General features: G+C 50.2%; 1 pseudogene; it reads left to right on the forward strand.

The window, feature by feature from the left end:
• Positions 1–5,941: 5,941 nt before the first annotated feature.
• Positions 5,942–18,112, forward strand: LOC136500342 (uncharacterized; annotated as a pseudogene).
• The last annotated feature ends 3,154 nt before the right edge of the window (positions 18,113–21,266 follow it).

Below are 21,266 nucleotides of genomic sequence, written 5' to 3' on the forward strand. Positions count from 1 at the left end.
TTCAGTTGTGACCGGACGCCTGCTCGAAGTGACCAAACACACCATCACTAGCGTCCGGTCATTTCCAGTAAAGTTCTAGAGATGGTTTTTTGTGACTGAACGTGTCCGATGGCACATGACCGGACCCAGGCTAGAGTTTGGTCAACACAGTCTCTCTCTCTCTCTGTTGCTTGTGTTAGCGTATGTCACTAGGTGACCGGATGCACCCCCTGCGCGTCCGGTCCCTTTTTCACTTCAACATCCGGTCAAGGGACCGGGGCGGCTTTCACTGCGTGCCACTGACCGGACGCTGGGTCAAAGTCCAGGTCATTGCCCAAGGCAGAGTTCGGTCAATACAAAATAGCTCTTTTGACCCTAAACTTCACCACCCTTGATCAAATGTGCCAACCACCAAGTGTATCACCTTGTGCACATGTGTTAGCATATTTTCACAAATGTTTTCAAGGGTGTTAGCACTCCACTAGATCCTAAATGCATTTGCAATGAGTTAGAGCATCTAGTGGCACTTTGATAATTGCATTTCGATACGAGTTTCACCCCTCTTAATAGTACGGCTACCGAACCTAAATGTGATCACACTCACTAAGTGTCTCGATCACCAAAACGAAAAGCTCCTATCAAGTTTCACCTTTGCCTTGAGCTTTTTGTTTTTCTTTCTTCTTTTCAAGTCCAAGCATTTGATCATCGCCATGCCATCACCATCATCATGTCATGATCTTCATTTGCTTCATCACTTGGAGTAGTGCTACCTATCTCATAATTACTTTGATAAACTAGGTTAGCACTTAGGGTTTCATCAATTCATCAAAACCAAACTAGAGCTTTCAAGGCCACCATGGGTGGTGCCTGACAGCCAGTGATGTGGTCACAGTGGCACCGCTCTCGCCTGAAACAAGCGCGACACCAGCCGATGGCTGTCGCCTCGATTGGAGGGCGATGCTCTTCTTTGGGGATAGCACCAAAGGATTCTGCTGCCTACCGACACTGTAAGGGACAAAAACCATAAGTCATAATGAAATCCGACTAAAATAGGAAAAAATAGAGGAATTGATAACTCACCTCAGCACCATCGGGCAACATATACGATTGGGGGATGAACCCCCCGGCCTTTGCTTCGCCTCATTAGAACAAGGCCGTTTTGAGCCCACCCCCTACTCCTAGGAAGACAGGCTCACCCCTGGTAGCTCCTGAGGTGCATTGGCAGAGCGCCCCACTTCCCTTGGCTTTTGGGGCGCAATGGCAGAGCCGCCCGCTTCCGCTGGCACCTCGGGCACAATGGTAGAGCCACCCGCCTCTGTTGGCTCCTAGGGCAGGCTGATGGTACATCCCGCCTCTGTCGGTTCCTGGGGGCGTCGTCGAAATGGCTCGCCAACGTCGGCTCCCCAGACGTGTCCTTCCCTCCATGGAATGGGAAGGGTCCTGATGCCTATAAGGACGAACCGACGCCTATCAGCGCATCCTTGTTCTCTAGGTTGTCCCACTCAATATCGTTAGCTACCATTTCTTCTTCCTCCATCACCTCATTATCATCACCATCGTCATTGTCATCATCATCGTCAGTGTCCTCCCCTCATTCCTATGCCTGCTGCTTCCACTGCTTCTTCCTCTTCTTGTCCTCCTTCGCCTTCCTTAGCCACTCACCCTCGGCGTGATTTGCCACCCTCACGACCAAATCCCTCAGTAGTGGTGCCGGGTGATCCATGAGGATGAGGTCCCTCGACTAGTCCTGCGCCTCTCAAAGTTAGTCTCATGGGGTTGGGAAATCAATTGAAGAGGAGACAAGAGAAAGGGAAACTTATGAAGACAACAGTAGCCTGGCTCCGACCGCATCGGAGGATGTCCCTGGCACCAGGTAGACGAAGTTGAGGGCAGCACCTCGCATCACCCCACAAAGGCTCCATCGCCTCCTTGATGCGTTGCTGTGATCTCAGAGTTGGGGAGCATTCCCTCAGCGAGTGCCAGTTCCATCGAACGATGCCTCAAGCGCCATCGCGTATTGTGGGAGCGCATGCGTCATCAACGGCGCTACCCTCCTCGAGTGGTAAGCCTCAATGACGCCCGACCCTTTCAGGCCATTCTCCTTCAGGATATGGATGGCAATGATGTGGTCTTAGATCTTTTTCTTATCCTTCTCTAGGATGCCCCACTTCCTTCACTACTCTAGGGCCTCTTCGATCAAGCACCTGGTGAACTCCGACAAAGGGGTGGCGGCATCATTCTTGAGGTAGAACCACTACGCTGTGCCACCCCTTGTTTGACATTGAGAGCTACATGGACGGGTACTCACTAACCCAATTGTTTAGAAGTTGGATGCCGACACACCCCATCGGCATGTCTAGCTCCTATCTGCCACCCTTCTCCCTCTTCTTCTGGAGGTTGACAGGCGAAGAAATACCTCCACAAGTTCGAAGTGGAGGCTGATCCCCAGGAATCCTTCGCACAGCATGACAAATGCCGCCATGTGCTGGATCCCGTTGGGATTGAGATGCTGCAGCTCAATCTTGTCGAAGTGCAGCAGCCTCCAGAGGAATCTATAGGCAGGGGGTCGCAAGCCCATGCTCATGGAAGTGGGCGAAACGACACCACATAACCATCGGGCGATGACTAGCAAATCCTCGTCATCAGGGCAGCAACCACTCCTTGGTCGAGGTCCTGCGTATGGAGAAGACCACGACGGACGAGGCCCTCCATGCGCTGGAAGGTGATGTCAGAACGGTACCACAGATCCATTGGAGGTGGGGGCAGATGGATGTGAACTCAACGACGGCGGAGATGCGGAGGCAAGAAACCTAAGCACTGGCGGTGGTGGTGGCGTGGCTATGGAGGTAAGGGTACAGGCGTGCATATGAAACACGAAGGGCTAACCCTTTGGTTTTATCGAGGCGACGGGTGCGAGGAAACCAACCGCCCACCTGAGATCTCCACGCCTACCATGACCTATCACCATGTCTTGTCACGGGGCATGCGCACACAACCTATGCCGTCCCCTCGAAAAACACGCTAGACAGTTTCACCTCTCCAAACGGGCCACGACCCCTCACAGGTAAGAGGGATACGGAGCTAAAAACTCTCCTACAAGCCCGTCTAGGTCCTAGAGTTCGAAGGTTGGCCCACCGACGGGTTCGACAACCGCTTTGAGGACCTTAGAGTGAGGGGTGGAAAAGGATGGGCCCGCTAGCGGCCAGTGCCCAGGCGCACGAGCGCCGTGGGCATCGCGGCCCACGTTCGAGTCTTGGCCGGATATGATCCATGTTTTTCCTCAAAGAAAGATAGAGAGCCCTCGAGATCGGTCGAACGGACCTGAGAACTATATGGATTGACCACTGAGAATCTAGAGTCGGTCACCAGCTAACCCAAGCCAGACCCCCACGAACGGGATGTCAGGGCCCCACTCGGACTAGCTCGTTAATGGCCCACCAAGCACCATGATTCGTAAATAGAGGAAAATGATAGCACGGCTCAGCCCCTCCGTTTTTATCGGAAAACACGCATAAGGGAAGATGATCACAAAGACGAGTCGATCCTCGACCGGACCCTGCTACGCACGGGGGCTCGAGGAAAGTTGGACTCGCAAGGAGACCGAACACGCGGTTAAAGAACGACAGACCCCCATAGGGGTCGGAATCAGGAAAGACCTTTTTCGACCGACCAAATCTCACAGCTATACCCCTAAGGGGTCTGATCACGATGAAAGGGAATCGTCGTCCCCAGGATACACCATGGGTGACAAAAGAAGGCTGAGGCCCTTAGAGTCCTCCCATTCAAAAAAAACCTCTGAAGGAGTATTTTACTCCTCCGCAGGCTCAGGGGCTACTATCGGGTACCAATACTAGGGTACCCGAAGAGGATTAGCTAATGATCATGAACATTGATTCATCCGAGCAGTCAAGAGCGCGACTACAGCTCCAACCGATGCCCACGTGCGTAGGCTCCGCCTCGCTCGACCCCAAGGCCGCGGGCTCCGCCTCGCCAGACCGTGAGGCCACAGGCTCCGCCTCGCCTGACCCTTGGGGGTAGGCTCTGTCTCGCCCGACCCTGAGGTCGCGGGCTCTGCCTCGCCTAACCCCGAGGCCACGGTCTTCGCCTTGCCCGACCGCTGGGAGCGGGCTTCGCCTCACCCGACCGCTGGGAGCGGGCTTTGCCTCGCCCGACCTCTGGGTCGAGGGCTCCACCTCGCCCGACCTCTGGGTCGGGGGCTTCGTCTCGCCCGACCCCTCAGGCATGGCTCCTGACGGAAGCCCATACCGCCACCAACCACTATAGGCTAGAAAGTACAACACAAGGTCAAACTTCTGGTATCGTGCAGGGAGTGGGCACATCTCAACATGACCTGTGCCTACGACATGTCACTCTAGGGAACTCACATCATCAACAGTGACGGACGCGTGGTCACTATGCTGCCTACTCCATATACGGCCATTGACCAGCACGCTGACTCGCCGCGTCGCCCGCCAGGGCGAAATGGGACGTCACGACCCGCTGACAACGCTAGGGCGTGGCATCAGCGGCGAATAGGCGCCCGGCGTGGAGCCGTCCCTGTCACCATCTGCAGTGTCGGCAGGACCTGCAGAAAGGAAAAGAAAGGCCCGGTGGTCCTGGAAGCTTTCCTCTCTTTGCCTCTTCTCTATCTTTCTCTCTGTGTAACCTGCTCTTCCTCTTTGTCTATAAAAGGGAAATCAGGACGTCCCAGAAAGGGGGCGGTTCACCACTCTACACAGTTGTAGACATCAAAACACACATCCTAACACGCCTTAGGAGCACACGTACATCAGAGACTTAGGACATGTCCCTCTCTCGCTCGTTTGTAACCCCTACTACAAACTTTCAGTGCTAGTAATACGAACAGTAGCGACAAACTGGACATAGGGACTTTCTGCTCAAACGAGTATAAACCTCGTACCCTCTAAGCACACCATCTGAGTCAGACGCGCAATACTAGAAATTTACTCGTCGGTGGTAACTCGAAACACCGACAAATAGATATGCTATATAGATGCATCAATGTCTATAAGTTTATTATGATATAATAAAACATTACTATACAACGTGTCTGTATTAGTAGACACAAAATATAAATGTATAAAATGTGTCTACATTAATAGATATGCTATATAGATGCATCAATGTCCATAAAATTATTATGATATAATAAAACATTACTATACAACGTGTCTGTATTAGTAGACACAAAATATAAATGTATATATAAAATTTATCTAGAAATACAAAATGGTGTTGTCTATATTGGTAGATGCCACATAGATGTATCTACTAAACCGTATCTATACTTCTTAATATAGCAATATGGCGTAACTATACAAGGTGACTACATTAGTACATATATAAATATATCTATGAGAATGTCTCTACATTGTCTAACATGTAATGGAGCGCCTCTATACAACGTAACTACACAATCAGACACATTATATGATGTGTCTATGAAAGTGTATTTGTATTTGTATTTGTATTTATCTTCTCAATACACTTAGAGGCATACATGATCCATGCGAAGACACTTCTAGCATGCCTTACAAAAATGTATTTGTATTTTGGTAGAGACAAATAAAGTTTGTCTAACGTGTATATAAATAAAATGTCAGTAGAAGATTTCTAATAGTGAAGATGAAATAAAACGTGTCTAACATTTAAATAAAACGTCACCACAAAGAAATTTTAATAGTAATAATGATGATAAGTATTCAGAATTGGCATCTTGCTGGTGAATGTCAATACCATATAAATGTTTCTACATTCAATCATCTACCGTGGTAAAACTAATAAACCTCCTAAAAATTTGGAAGTACAGTGTGAAAAAGGAATAGGTACGAAGCTTAAGTTTATACTGATTTATTGTGAGAGAGAAACATTATTTATTTGTTGAAAAATATTGCTAGAGTAGCGTAAAAAACAGAATGAACCTACACGCAAGCAGCAGCCAGCCATGGCGTAAAACAGTGTTAAACAAAACATGGCGTAAGACAAAGAAAAGTTGCGTTGGCACAATCCAGCCCCGGTGTAGCCTCCGGCCCGACCGACGTGACGTCTCAGGAGTCAGGACGAGAAGCCCCGCGCTCCTGGGGCACTCGTCGCTGTCGGGTCAGGGAAACGGAGCGACCAGAAGCAGCGGCAGCCGGCGTGGTTTCGGTTTCTTGGCTGGCCCGAGTTCGATTTCTCACCTGGTTTGTGGTGCGTGCTTATTATATTCCGTAATACTCCCTGGTTCGATTATTCTCGACTTTTTTTTCTTTATATTATTGGATTGGATTAGGAAAGGTGCTACAGAGTTGGCTGCAGGCGCCGTCGTTGTCCCCTCGTTCGCTCTCCGTCTCCTTCCTCTGTTGGGGTGCCTGCTCGCCGGCGGACCCAGCCTGCTAATGGCCGCGTCCGGTGGCAGCGTTGCCGCGCCGGGGCGTCTCCTGCTGTGCCGCAGCGGATCGTCGCGGCATCCCTCTTCGGAAGGCGTGCACGGCGCCGTCGGGTGTCGGGCTGGGCCAGCCCAGCAGGCCGTTCGTGCGCCAAAGTTCTCCGCTCAGGTCAGATGAGGCAGCTGGTCTTCTTTAGTTCGAGCTTGGATCACTCCTTCAGGATTGCTCTGTGATTCCGCAAAATCTGGAGCTCGGATTTCCCCATTTGGTCCATTTCTTGTTACCCGCTGCCGTTAGCGGGCGCTGGTACTGTTTCGTCTTCCTCGATCCGTAGCTAGTTTCCATCTTTTGAGAAACCGTCGCAACAGTGCTCCCATAAAAGTTCAAAAAACAGTGCTCCCATAATCCTGGAGATGGCGCTACCTTTTAGCCCATCGTGCAAGAATTTACACATCTCGGTCTCTTGGTTTCCTGCTTTGTTGAAGGGATTAATAAATAGTAGTATTTCATCTACCCATGGAACTTGTAGCCGATCGATGGAGCTGTAGTGGTACTCCGTAGTGGTCAATTGGATACGAATTCCTAGTTCTTCTCTGGAAACTTAGTGCTTCTTTATTGGTATTTATATTGAACTAATTATTAATTGCAGGGTAATGGTACGGAGTATGTAGTAGCAGCATTTCTTTACTATTGAGCACCTTTTCCATGTCATTTTCTTGATTACTACTTGTACGACCTTTTATGATGGTAGATTCCATGTCTCATGTTCCCACCCCATTTATTTAACTTGTTTACTTACTTTTGAGATTTCTTGTTTGTGCCACATGATTGATGCTTCCTTGGTCACACGGCCGGTAATATGCTACTCTTAGGAGGTGTACCCTGTATCTTTCTTTAATGGAACCTTGGTCTGCTGCATTTGTAGGCTCATAGCTTCCTTGTGGTGCCTGCCTAGAAAGTGGAAAAACATAAGATACGTAGTGGAAGATGAGATCAGTCGCTCGGTGGCTTCGCCAGCTTCGCCGTTTCACCCAGCACCATGCAGAGAGGCACTCACCAGCCAACCAGATTGATCAGGCAGCAGAATGCTTTAATCATGTGCAGTTCAACAACTCGTTCACTGAGCATGTTATGTCGTAACGGTGAAACTAGCAGATTTGCAAGCCCTGCCATGGAGTTGATGAGGTCCATGTTCTCCACTGTAGCGGCTGATTCGATCAAAGGTTCACTTCTCATTTCCCTTTATGTGTGGTGCCTTTCTATCTTTTATTTCTGGGGGGCATTTGAATCAACCTATTTGCTTTCTTCAACTTCGCTGTAGATATTAGAAGAGGTGGTCCGATGGTGGAATGTGAGAGGAGAATAGCATCAGGAGAGCTAGTAGATGGCGATAGCTTTCAGGTGTTGTTCTGGTCCTTGACCAAAGGTTCATTTCTTGGATAGCTTCCATCAATGCTGTGGTAAAAAGTTTTCCCACCTCTTTACTGGCTCATACAGGTTGATACAATTCAACAATTACAAAGGCTCTATGAGGAGTTGATTGAGAATGAAGAAGACTGACAGCTGGACAGATGTAAGTCATCTGAGGTGTCATCTTCTGTGTATAGTGCATTATCTTAACGTTAGTCTTTGATATTGAAGGAGTCGATGGCTATGGTCCCGTCTCATTACTCAGCCTTCTACCTATGCTCCAGTTAAGGGGCTTTACCTCTATGGTGGTGTCGGTACAGGGAAGACGATGCTTATGGACTTGTTCTATGAACAGCTGTAAGTCTATCAGTTCTAGCTTCTAGGATAAGATCTCTGTTACACCACTTTATGGTAACCATGTTATGGATCGTCATTGTGTAAATACTGCTTGAATCCCACTAGAACTTCCTCAGTAATCCTAGTCCATTACCAGTAGTTTGTGAATATATTAATTGTTCTTCTGGTACATTAGTCTGTATAAGTGATTCTATCACAACTGTCATGGCAACTATTCACATTCTAAGGCTCAATATTCTTTCTTTTTAGTTCATGTGCAATTGTGAATTAACAGAACACATTGCAAAGATAACGAATGCATTAGTATAATATACACATCATTGTTGTCAAAAATTTTGAAGACCGGCATGTGAATGAGAAGAAGGTACCTGGCTAGCAGAAGTAAAATGGCATCATTTTTTATTAATCTAATTTTAACTGGTTGCTCTGATACTATAACCTAACATTGAAATTTTCTAGACAGATAGTTGACCTGTACTCTGAAAACTTGGCACATTGACATTTTTATCTATGAATATGTCATGTGGGGCCTCCCCTATACACGCCGTAGACGCGCGAGGGACCAGAGGCGCGCAGCTGAGCGCGCGGCTATCAGGGCCACGCCCGAACTTCTGGAGGAAGGAAAGGGAAATAGTGGCTAAGATAGGAAATAGAATTAGTTGGGATATTAGAGGAGATCCTTAATTATAGGAGATAGTTTCCTTCTGTTTTGCAAAACAGGCTATTAAGCCTTGTATCCGGCTGTAGCCGAGGGAGCAATCAAGAATTCTACCGTGAACTCTCTCTCCTCTCCCTACCGCACTCAAGCCTTCGGAAGAGGGGCAAAAACCTCACCGGAGAAGACGGACCAAGGCTACGATCTACGTAGCCGAGGGCCTCCTACCCTCGATACTCAGGCCCTTGACAACCTGGTATCACGGTCACGTCGATCCACCACCTCCAGTTCATCGGCAGGTTCATCTGCTGCAGCCGCCGACCCTCCAGCCACCATCGCCCCCACTGCCACACCTCCATCGCCCACCTCCGCTGAATCCCGCTCCTCTGCCATGGCTGAGCCAACGATCGCTGACCTCGCCAAGATGATAGAGGGCCTCACGGGCAAGATTGGCTCCCTCCAGTCCGACCTGGACGCGCTGAAGAAGGAGAAGGCGTCGTCCTCGGGTGCCTCCGCGCCGGGTGCTGGGCCCGACGGCCACCATCACACCGATCGGCCTCCCCGGTTCCAGAAACTCGACTTCCCCCGCTATGATGGCAAGTCTGATCCTCTCGTCTTCGTCAATCGATGCGAGTCCTACTTCCACCAACAGCGGATAATGGAGGAAGAAAAGGTGTGGATGGCCTCCTACAACTTGGAGGACAATGCCCAACTGTGGTATATGCAAGTGCAGCAGGATGAAGGGGTGCCGACGTGGCGCCGTTTTAAGGACCTGCTCAACCTCCGCTACGGACCGCCGCTGCGCTCGGCGCCGCTGTTCGAGCTCTCGCAGTGTCGGCGCACCGGCACGGTCGAGGAGTACCAGGACCGGTTTCAGGCGCTCCTCCCGCGCGCGGGGCCACTGGAAGAGGCGCAGAGGGTTCAGCTCTTCACCGGGGGGCTGCTTCCTCCGATCAGCAACCAGGTCCGCCTTCACAATCCCCAGACGCTAGCGGTCGCCATGAGCTTGGCGCGCGAGGTGGAGGTCATGGAGCAGGAACGGCTGGCGGCTGCCCCAGCAGTTCAGCCGGGCAGAGGAGGCACACGCGTCCAGCAAGGTCCAGGGCCTCTGCCCCTGGCGCTCCCGGCCCCCCCGGTTCGGCCGGCGCTTCCTGCCCCAGTCATAGGAGCAGCGCCTGCGCGTCCAGCCGGCCAGCCGATTAAGCGGCTGTCTACAGAAGAACAAGCAGAACGTCGCCGCCTGGGCCTCTGCTACAACTGCGATGAGAAGTACACACGGGGCCATAATAGGGTCTGCCGCCGCATCTTCTTCGTGGACGGCGTCACGATCACTGAAGAGGAGGAGGCGGCCGCTGCAGTTGCTAATCAGGTTGCCGAGGCTCCTGTCTTTTCCTTGCAGGCCGTGGCGGGGGTGCCGGTCTGCGACACCATGCAGGTGCCGGTCGACGTGGGCGCGGTCTCACTGGTGGCTCTCCTGGACACAGGATCCACCCACAATTTCATTGGCGAAGAGGCAGCGCGCCGCTCCGGACTGGAAGTGCAGCAACGTCCACGTCTGACGGCGACTGTGGCGAACGGGGAGCGCATCCGCTGCCCCGGCGTTATCCGGCAGGCACCGATCTCCGTCGCCGGCGAACACTTCCTGGTGGATCTCTATGTCATGCCTCTCGCCGGCTATGACTTGGTTCTGGGCACGCAGTGGCTCATTACCTTGGGACAGATTGTCTGGGACTTCACCGTCAGGACCATGTCCTTCACTCGGCAAGGCCGGGCGATTTGCTGGACTGATGTGGCGAAGGTGCGCGCACCGCGCCTCACGGCGACCGCTGGGGACAGCCCCCTCCTCGACGGCCTCCTCGACGCGTTCAGCGACGTCTTTGCTGCACCAACAGGACTGCCACCGCAGCGTACCCGCGACCATGCCATCACGTTACAGCCAGGCGCCGCTCCAGTGGCTGTGCGCCCTTACCGGTACCCGGCAGCCCACAAGGATGAGCTGGAGCGGCAATGCGGGGAGATGATGGGCCAGGGCATTGTCCGCCGGAGCGACTCGGCGTTCTCGTCGCCGGTCATCCTCATCAAGAAGCCGGACGACTCCTGGAGGTTCTGCGTCGACTACAGAGCGCTGAACGCGCTCACCATCAAGGACGCCTTTCCGATCCCAGTCGTCGACGAGCTTCTGGACGAGCTCAACGGCGCCCGCCTCTTCACCAAGTTGGATCTGCGGTCGGGCTATCATCAGGTGCGCATGAGGCCGGAGGACGTCCACAAGACGGCTTTTCGCACACATGACGGCCTCTACGAGTTCCTCGTCATGCCTTTCGGCCTCTGCAACGCACCGGCCACGTTCCAGGCGCTCATGAACGACGTGCTGCGGCCCTTTCTTCGGCGGTTTGTACTTGTGTTTTTTGACGACATTCTGATCTACAGTTCCTCTTGGGCCGACCACCTGCGCCATGTTCGTGCTGTGCTCTCGGTACTGCAGCAGCACCAACTCTTCGTCAAGCAGTCCAAGTGCGCGTTCGCGGTGGCATCAGTGGCGTACCTGGGCCATGTGATCTCCGCTGACGGTGTGGCTATGGACCCCGCCAAGGTGGAGGCGGTTCGGGACTGGCCACAGCCCCGGTCGGTGCGCGCGGTCAGAGGCTTCTTGGGGCTGGCGGGCTACTACCGCAAGTTCGTCCACGACTACGGCGTCATCGCAGCACCTCTGACGGCGCTGCTCAAGAAGGAGGGCTTCTCCTGGACGGACGAGGCCACGGCGGCGTTCCAGGCGCTCAAGGCCGCTGTCACGTCGGCGCCTGTGCTCGCGCTCCCGGACTTCACCAAGCCGTTCATAGTGGAGTGCGATGCCTCGACGCACGGATTTGGCGCCGTGCTGCTGCAAGAGAACCACCCCATCGCCTACTTCAGCAGGCCGGTGGCGCCTCGACATCGCTCCCTCGCAGCATATGAACGCGAGCTCATCGGCCTGGTGCACGCTGTACGCCACTGGCGGCCGTACCTGTGGGGGCGCCGGTTTACAGTCCGCACGGATCATTACAGTTTGAAGTTCCTCCTCGATCAGCGGCTTGCGACCATCCCCCAACATCACTGGGTGGGCAAGCTGTTGGGCTTTGACTTCGGCGTCGAGTACAAGCCGGGCGCCCAGAACGCGGTGGCCGACGCTTTGTCTCGCCGCGACACGCCGGAGGGCACGGTGCTCGCCATATCCGCACCCCGCTTCGACTACATCGACCGGCTGCGCCAGGAGCAGGCCATCCACCCGGCGGCGGTGGCCCTGAAGGAGGAGGTCCTCGCCGGCTCGCGCTCTGCTCCCTGGGCCATTACTGACGGCCTGCTCACATACGATGGCCGCGTCTACGTTCCGCCGTCGTCGCCGCTGCTTCGAGAGCTGCTGGCCGCAGTCCATGAGGACGGCCACGAAGGGGTACAGCGCACCCTTCATCGTCTTCGCCGGGACGTCCACTTTCCCGACATGCGCCGCGTGGTGCAGGACTTTGTGCGGGCGTGCTCCACTTGCCAGCGCAACAAGTCGGAGCATCTCCTGCCGGCTGGGTTGCTGCTGCCTCTGCCGATCCCAACAGCGGTGTGGACGGACATCGGTCTTGATTTCATAGAAGCTCTCCCGAAGGTTCGAGGCAAATCCGTCATCTTGACGGTGGTGGACCGTTTCAGCAAGTATGCGCACTTCATCCCATTGGCGCACCCATACTCCGCTGAAACTGTGGCACAGGCTTTCTTCTCCGACATTGTGCGCCTTCATGGCATGCCACAGTCCATCGTCTCGGACCGCGATGTGGTGTTCACTTCGACATTTTGGCAAGAATTGATGAGGCTCATGGGCGCCAAGCTGCATATGACGTCGGCTTTCCATCCCCAGTCTGATGGTCAGGCCGAGGCAGCCAACAAGGTGATCACCATGTACCTTCGTTGCATCACCGGCGATCGCCCACGGGACTGGCTCAGGTGGCTGCCTTGGGCGGAGTACATGTACAACACGGCGTACCAGTCCTCGCTCCGTGACACCCCGTTCAGGGTGGTGTATGGCCGGCACCCTCCATCCATCCGTTCTTATGAAGAGGGTGACACCCGGGTGGCAGCTGTGGCCAAGACAATGGCTGAGCGCGAGGCCTTTCTGGAGGATGTACGCCATCGCTTGGAGCAAGCTCAGGCCATCCAGAAGCGGTTCTACGACAACAAACACCGTGCAGTGGCCTATGACGTCGGGGACTGGGTTCTGCTGCGCCTCCGCAACCGGCCAGTAGCTTCTATGTCCTTGGCGCCAAAGGGGAAGATGCAGCCCAGGTTCTTTGGGCCCTATCAGGTCACTGAGGTCATCAACGAAGCGGCTGTTCGTCTGGCCCTCCCACCCCAAGCCAAGATACATGATGTGTTCCATGTGGGGCTCCTGAAGAAATGGGTGGGCACGCCTCCAACCTCCACTCCAGCGCTGCCTGAGCTGCTGCATGGTGCAGTAGTGCCCGAACCAGAGTGCGTGGTACGCTCTCGCCTCGCCCGGGGCATCAAACAAGTGCTGGTGCGCTGGAAGGGACAGCCGGCGTCTGCTGCTACATGGGAAGATTGGGAGGAGTTCACAGCCAAGCATCCCTCATTCCAGCTCGAGGACGAGCTGCAAGTCGAGGGGGGGAGAGATGTCATGTGGGGCCTCCCCTATACACGCCGTAGACGCGCGAGGGACCAGAGGCGCGCAGCTGAGCGCGCGGCTATCAGGGCCACGCCCGAACTTCTGGAGGAAGGAAAGGGAAATAGTGGCTAAGATAGGAAATAGAATTAGTTGGGATATTAGAGGAGATCCTTAATTATAGGAGATAGTTTCCTTCTGTTTTGCAAAACAGGCTATTAAGCCTTGTATCCGGCTGTAGCCGAGGGAGCAATCAAGAATTCTACCGTGAACTCTCTCTCCTCTCCCTACCGCACTCAAGCCTTCGGAAGAGGGGCAAAAACCTCACCGGAGAAGACGGACCAAGGCTACGATCTACGTAGCCGAGGGCCTCCTACCCTCGATACTCAGGCCCTTGACAGAATAGCTTTAGGAATTTAGCAGTATGGTAATTGTAGTTTTACCTGTAATGTAATTTCATGCCACTGGGTGCTACATACACAAAGTTAGAGCAAGTACCCTATATTTGAGAATTCTCAGTGCTAAACTTTGATTTTTATCTGCTTAGGAGAAACATGTTAGATAATTGGTCTATAGCCACAAAATCGTTCATACAGATATATATCAAATATTTTTGTTCACATATAAACTATACCTCGATTTATTTCATTATAGGTAGCACAAGCCATATAGAAGAAATAGACTTGAAATCAGAAATAGTTCACCATGAGTTGCATTCTTAGGCACTCTAGTGATGATCCTTGCTCATTGCAGAATTCACCACACTTTTACTTAAGAAATTCCCTTGCCATTTCTTGAAAATGAATTGTTCTGGTTTACTGAAGCTAGATTGCTGGCCTGTACCAGGAATAACCTTCTGCAATCTGTTGGTTAAAAGCTTTTTTAGAACCTAAGTGCAAAACTAGGTTAAGAAATTGGCATGAAATCATTCAATGTGACTATACATCTTAGTCACTATGATAATGACTGAATCATTAATGGAATTTTTTTAGGCTTTCTGATTTTGGGATTGATTGTGAAGTTTATAAATCTTCCCTGATTATATCCCAGCACATTCTGTAGAACATATCACGAAATTTACGCGATGCAGGGGCTATTCCAATTTATGGACTCCCAGGATAAATGACTTGGATGAAAGATAAGCAAATAGACAATTTGTGCCTGATGCCTTTGCAGTTCTCTAATTTTTTAGATGGAATCTGTAGTGCCTGTGGCCAACAGATATCCTGTTATATTTCTCTTGTTGATGGATAAACTAGATGGAAAGAATGAAATGCTGGCATATCTTTCTTGTCATTTTATACATTCAGCAAGATAGTTTTGTTCCCAATAATCTGGAAACGACAGAGTTTGCATACAAATCTCATGGCTTTTTACAATAATATTCAGACAAAAAGTTGGTATTTGCACGCATTCTTCACTTTAGATAACTGATATTATTGTATCTTGGCAGGCCATCTAACTGGAGAAAAAAACGTATTCACTTTCATGATTTCATGTTGAACGTACATAGTCGTCTTCAGGTAATTTGTTTGTATGTGCAAACTGCCTTCATAAGTGCCCTGCTCCAAGCTTCAGGAAGATATGATAATCATTGTCATGACACTTGTCTATATGCAGATGCATAAAGGTGTTTCAGATCCCCTTGATGTTGTAGCAGCTGAGATTTCAGATGAGGCCATCATATTATGTCTTGATGAGTTTATGGTACACTTTTCTGAGGTTATATATTCCAACAATGTCCCAATATATATGTTTGTAACAGGCCCAACTATACTGCACAGGTAACTGATGTTGCTGATGCTATGATTCTGAACCGGCTGTTTAGACAATTGTTCAGCAAAGGCGTTGTATGTGGCTACTATTTTCTTCCCTTTTCTTATGGGGACTAATTACTCAGGTTATCTATCAATACACCAACTTTTGACATGGATTTATTTACATGTCTTGTGCTCAGATTCTTGTTTCGACTTCTAACCGCGCTCCAGATAAGCTTTATGAAGGTGGCTTACAACGGGACCTTTTCTTGCCATTTATTGACACCTTGAAAGTATGAGTGGTTTCACATTTATCAATTTCTCTGCATTGTCAATCGAAGTTTAATATGCTAGTATGGTGGTGTTTACTTTTGTGGACCATTGCAGGAAAGTTTCATCGTGCACCCCATTGGATCTGCGGTGGACTATCGCCAAATGGGTTCTCTATGTTACCAACTTCTGCAAGCTACTAGTAGTCCTTGGTTTCTTCCCCCCTTCCCTTATCTAGTTATCTGATATCTGAGCAGGCTGAGCAAGGTTTCTATTTCGTCGGAAAACATTACAGTACGCTTCTGAAACAGAGGCTCCAGTCTTTAATTGGAGATGAGGAACCCAGCCTACAAACTGTTGAAGTAATTATGGGACGGATATTACCAGTATGGACGTATGGTAGAAGCATTCAAAAGCAACCCACTAAAACACATTATTTTTTATATATTACTTAAACATGACTTTGCAGGTTCCCCTTGGAGCAAATAGTTGTGCATATTTTCCTTTTGAAAATCTTTGTGATAAACCTTTAGGCGCAGCAGATTATTTTGGACTCTTTAGTAAGTATATTTCTGCAATGTAATTTCTAGTATTTGGATTACGAAATTTACTCTTGACATAACCTAACTGATAACCAAACGTTGCTGTGCAGAAAAAATTCACACCCTGGCACTTGATGGTTTTTCAAAGTTTTTGGGTCTAGTAACAGAACATCAGCTTATCGGTTCGTCACACTGATTGATGTATGATCCTTGTTATGTCTCATTTTATTATGTTTAAGTTTGTCTCAGCCTCAATATGAGCAGACAATGTTTTGTTTTTCTATGTTTCATCTAAAGACACCTCAAAACTAACATTCAGTGTTGGTATAAGGAGGTTTTATCATAGACTAGATCTCATTACATGCAGTAGTCTGTCAACAACAACAAAGTATTTAAGTCCCAAACAAGTTGGGGTAGGCTAGAGTTGAAACCCATAAGAAGCAATAAGGTTCAGGCACGTGAATAGCTGTCTTCCAAGCACTCCTATCTAAGGCTAAGTTTTTGGGTATATTTCATCCTTTCAAGTCTCCTTTTATTGCCTCTACCTAAGTCAACTTCGGTCTTACTCTGCCTCTCTTCACGTTACTATCCTGGCTTAGGATTCCACTACGCACGGTGCCTCTGGAGGTCTACGTTGCACATGTCCAAACCATCTCAACCGGTGTTGGACAAGCTTTTCTTCAATTGGCGCTATCCCTAATTTATCACGTATATCATCGTTCCGAACTCGATCCTTTCTTGTATGACTGCAAATCCAACGCAACATACGCATTTCCGCGACACTTAGCTGTTGAACATGTCGTTTTTTCGTAGGTCAACATTCTGCACCATACAACATAGCAGGTCTAATCGTCGTCCTATAAAACTTCCTTATAACTTCTGTGGTACCCTTTTGTCACATAGGACACCAGACACTTGTCGTCACTTCATCTACCCTGATTTGATTCTATGGCTAACATCTTCATCAATATCCCCATCCCTCTGTAGCATTGATCCTAAATATCGAAAGGTATCCTTCCTAGACACTACTTGACCTTCCAAACTAACATCTTCCTCCTCTCGAGTAGTAGTGCCGAAGTCACATCTTATATACTCAGTTTTAGTTCTACCGAGTCTAAAACCTTTGGACTCCAAAGTCTCCCACCATAACTTCAGTTTCTGATTCACTCATGTCCGGCTTTCATCAACTAGCACTACATTGTCCGCTGAAAAGCATACACCAAGGGATGTCCCCTTGTATGTCCCTTGTGACCTCATCCATCACATGCAGTAGTTTGTCATACTTCAAAATTATACTTGAGTATAAACAACAAAAATGCATTTCCCCTCTCCACCAATAGATTTTGCATATTGCAGCCTACTACATGTACTTATCTTCAAATAATGAATGATTTTTTAGGTTATGTACGAGAACAAAAGCAAAGGTTGTTATGTACAGCCGAGGCTGGGACCGATAGATCTGTTTGAGAATATCGTGACTGTTGCTGAAGCACAGAAGGTTTCACCAAGATCTTGGCGCTCACAGAAAAGTGACGATCCTGACCTATGTGTGGACAATGAGCTAGGATTTGCCCAGGATCGTACGATTAGCAGGTACTGGAAATGTGTGTTTGCTAATGTATATAGATTTCAGATTGGTGCTCTGCCTGCCATGTCGAATCACAATTCACAATTCACAATCAACCCGTTAAGCTCGTATTTAACTGATGCCTTCTGTTATGCCTTGTGCTTTTACAGGCTGGCAGAGATCAACAGTAGAGAATATTTGGAGGACTTCGAAATGAGATTGCGGCAACAGCAGCAGCTGCCCTTACAAGGTCTAGATAATGGTGGTGATGTTGTACTAGCATAATAAGCTGAAGGCTTCTGCCCCTCATATTTGAAATTCTTGTAGTCGCCCCACCTGGCTTACATAGGCAACAGAGAAGCGAAGTGTGGGGTCACTCCTAACCTCTCACCCTCGCTGAGAATCACGCAGGGAGAGGCCGAGGGTTTTCCACAGGGGAGGGAGTTGATCGAGCGGGCGCGAGGGAGAGAGCGAGGATATCCGAGCTCAAGACAAAGAATAAATGTGGATTAAATGCCCATTAAATTGTCCGGAAAAGATGAATCCGACTTCTTACACAAGGGCTCCGAGTATTTATAGACCATACCTGAGGTCGCGGTGAAATTACACTAAGGTTAAACTTGGGGAGGCGATTGTTGTACAACGGCTAAGGGTACGACGGTAATCTCCTTCCCTTGGCCAACCACTCTGGGCCCTAATCGCCTTGATGGGGCCGCCGCCGTTGCCAGAATGGTTCCTTCCCGCGGCAGGCATCGAACCTTCACGCAGTTCCAAATGAGGGTTCGCTAATCGCCACCGGTCAGCGCTTCACTTGCCGCAATCCCTCGGCGAGGTGGGCCTTCACGTGCGACACTTGAACACATGGATCAAACATGACGAGTAGAAACCCTCGCGGCTGGGTGAGTACCCGCGGCGAGGCTAGTTAGTCAGGCCAGCAGGGGTCGAGTGCCAGGTAGGAGTTGTGCCAGGAAAGCTTCCCCCCAACAGTAGCCCCTTGAGGGTCGAGCCCAGCATGATGGGTCGGAGCAACGTTGAAACTTGAGGAGGGGGTAGGCGAGGGTACTTAGCCTGCGGCCTGGCCCAGCGACGCCCCCATCATGCTCGACCAATGCTAGGCTTTAGCGTTTTTGGGCTTAGTGTGCGGTTTGATGTGACACGCGATTGTCGGAGGTTGTTCCCTGTTTTTCTCGGATTTGCGCCGCCTGCTTGGTTCCTGTTTTGTCAGGATATGGGACGCCCACCTTCCTTTGGTGCGGGGTGCTAGGTGCCTATAAATACTTGTGTTAGGTTTAGGGTTTTCGATGTTTTGTCTCTTGCTTGCTGGCCAGTTGTTGTCGTTGTTTCTGTCGAGCGAGGGTTGCGCTAGAGCGAAGGTTGGCGTCTTGGGCGAAGGTTTTTTGTTTGCTTGGTTTTTAGTCGCTTCCCTTTTGACTCTTGGGTGAGTGCTAGTTGTTTGTTATTTTAAGGCTCGTTCGCTTATGTTTCTAGTGTTGATTTTCTTTTGTTTTTCGTTTTGTAGCATGATGGCTCGCATGAAGAAGACAACCAGGCCTATTGACAACTCCGAGGCCGTTGACTATGCAGCGGATGTGGCTGTGAGCTTCGAGTTTGGCCCTACAAGGGTCACTTTGAAAGAGTTGGACGAGTTCACGAAGATGGGATGGTTCCCCAACAAGCTGGCGAGGTGGTCGGAGGGAGAGGTTGTCCCTAACCCTCAAGATGACAAGGTTGTCATTTTCAAAGAATTATTCATGGTAGGGTTGAGGTTTTTGCCACATCCCTTTGTGGTTGGGGTCTTGAAGAGGTTCAATCTGAAGTTTCATCAGTTAAATCCCTCTAGCTTTGTGAAGCTTAACATTTATGTTTAGGGTTACAAGTCTCAAGGGGTGGAGCCGGATCTCGAGGGTTTCATATGGCTCCACTAGGTTCATCCGTAGCCTCGCAAGATGACTGACAATGGGAAGACTGTTCTAGGGCAGTACGGTGTTTATACTTTTGTTTATCGTCATGGGGTGGAAGTTTTGGTTCAGGCGTAGAAGAACAAGTGGGCCTCGTCCTGGACTGAGAACTGGTTTTATATGAAACTTGAGAGCGAACCAAGCCTCTGTGGGAAGTTGTCGAGGCTTGATAATGTTACTTCTGAGGCTATCATGACCGATGGTTGTGTTGTTGTTGTGGATGCACTCAGGGCTCTATCATGTCACCAATGTGCGCGAGACCTGGATGAGGAGTTTCTCTGCACGAAGGTGCTGCCGCTGAGGACTAACCAGTCCTGGTTCGAGGTTAAGGATGATGAGAGGTACCAGGATCATGGTCGGAAGGGTCTTGGTATCGACGTTAAGCAAGCTTGGTCGAGGGTACTTCAGAAGAGTAGTTCTTCGGTGGTGGGGATCAAGGCTGTCTACAAGGAGGTAGCGGTGGCGACTAAGGAGCTTGTCGGTGCTCTTGGTAACACCGAGATCAAAGTGATACGAGATGCCCTTGGCCGACTGCCATCTTGTTAACTGGGCTTTCAATTTGCTTGGGTTGACATATCCGGATTAGCCGTAGGCGGAGCTCTCAGAGGCCGAGGGTAGCAAGAAGAGGAAGAGATCTGAGGTGAGTGGTAAGCCTACTGGTGCGTATAGGCGAGGTGGACGCAGGTCAAGGCCACACTAGAACGCTAAAGGTTGCGAGGGTTACGACAGTGAAGGCCCCTGCCTTATCTGTTTCCTCTCTAGGCCATGGCTGCGAAGCCAGAATCGGCGGTTGTGCCAATGTTTAAGCCGAGTGTGGTTGGAGGAGCTCGTCAGGATCGGAAGGTGCCAACCCTCACTGACTTGCCTATTTTTGCAAGTGATTTCCGATGACGAGGGTGAGGAGGATGATGAGAAGGGTAATGGCGAGGGCTCAGGAGACCATAAGGGTAGTGGGTCGAGTTCCTCTAGTGGGAGCAGCGATTCAGGTGATAGTGGAGGTGATGATGATGATGAAGATGAGGATGAGGATGAGGATGTAGACATAGAGGATTCTTGGAACCCTCGCATAGTGGATTTGGCAGAGCTTGGATTGGAGAGTGGTTTGGTTGGAGAAGACCAAGAAGTTGTCTCTCGTGCTGAGGATGCTACTGCGATGCCTCCTCACCATTACATTCATATCATGTGCTAAGGGTCACGATGTCCCTACTGATAAGGATGAGGACGAGGGTTTTGTTGTGAAGCGGCCTCTAGGGGATGCTGATCAGTGGTAGTTTGAGGCATTTTGCTATTGCCTGTGGCTCCAACAAGCCTAATACTGAGTTGTTTACCAGCCTAGGTCTTCGTGGTTGTCGTTTGATTGGGACTGAGGAGGAGCGCCGGTTTATGGCTAGCATGTACCGTCAGATTTGCATGCCCGAGGTGGAGCTTCTATTGAGCAATGAGTCGGTCGATCACTTGACCAAGGACTTGGAGGTGACCGGTGTGAGGGCGATTATGCTCACCCGAGCTGCTCGCCGGTGCCATGGTCATGTTGAAACTGAGCTTCTTGAGTGGGTTGAAAAGCTTTAGAAGTCAAAGGAAGGGTTAGCTACTGCTAGTAAGGAGTGGAAGGCGTAGATTGAGTCTCTAGAGGCCACGATCGTGAAGAATAAGGGCATGGTAGATGAGGCACAAGGACTGTTAAACCGTAACATTGACCTTCACACAGAGCTGAAGGACAAAGGCGAGAAGTTGAAG

The sequence above is a fragment of the Miscanthus floridulus genome, chromosome 13 (assembly GCF_019320115.1).
Source record: "Miscanthus floridulus cultivar M001 chromosome 13, ASM1932011v1, whole genome shotgun sequence".
Classification (NCBI taxonomy): domain Eukaryota; kingdom Viridiplantae; phylum Streptophyta; class Magnoliopsida; order Poales; family Poaceae; genus Miscanthus; species Miscanthus floridulus.